This window comes from Penaeus monodon, chromosome 20, assembly GCF_015228065.2.
Source record: "Penaeus monodon isolate SGIC_2016 chromosome 20, NSTDA_Pmon_1, whole genome shotgun sequence".
NCBI classification, from domain to species: Eukaryota; Metazoa; Arthropoda; class Malacostraca; order Decapoda; family Penaeidae; genus Penaeus; species Penaeus monodon.
In genome coordinates this window covers 26888471-26888688 of record NC_051405.1, presented here as the reverse complement: position 1 = coordinate 26888688, position 218 = coordinate 26888471, and the positions used below count along the sequence as shown (strand labels likewise).

Below are 218 nucleotides of genomic sequence, written 5' to 3'. Positions count from 1 at the left end.
GCGACCATTCCTGTTGTAACGGGAGAAACCGAAACTCGAGCCTCGGTCATAATGATCATAAATTTGGCGTAATTACTGTGTCAAACGCGTGGTATATTCATGAGGGAGATGACACAACCGATAATGACGTGAGATTACATTATGTTCCAATAATGTGCTTCCGGTCGGCTTGCTTTTATCTGCTGGGATGTTTCGGAGTGCGTTTGTGAGTGCTGGGG

General features: G+C 45.9%; 1 protein-coding gene across 1 annotated transcript in view; it reads left to right on the top strand.

Annotated features, from left to right (window-relative positions):
* The window catches only part of LOC119585958, a gene marked incomplete in the record, with an annotated part of 71494 nt that overhangs the window by 35476 nt on the left and 35800 nt on the right, over positions 1–218 (top strand).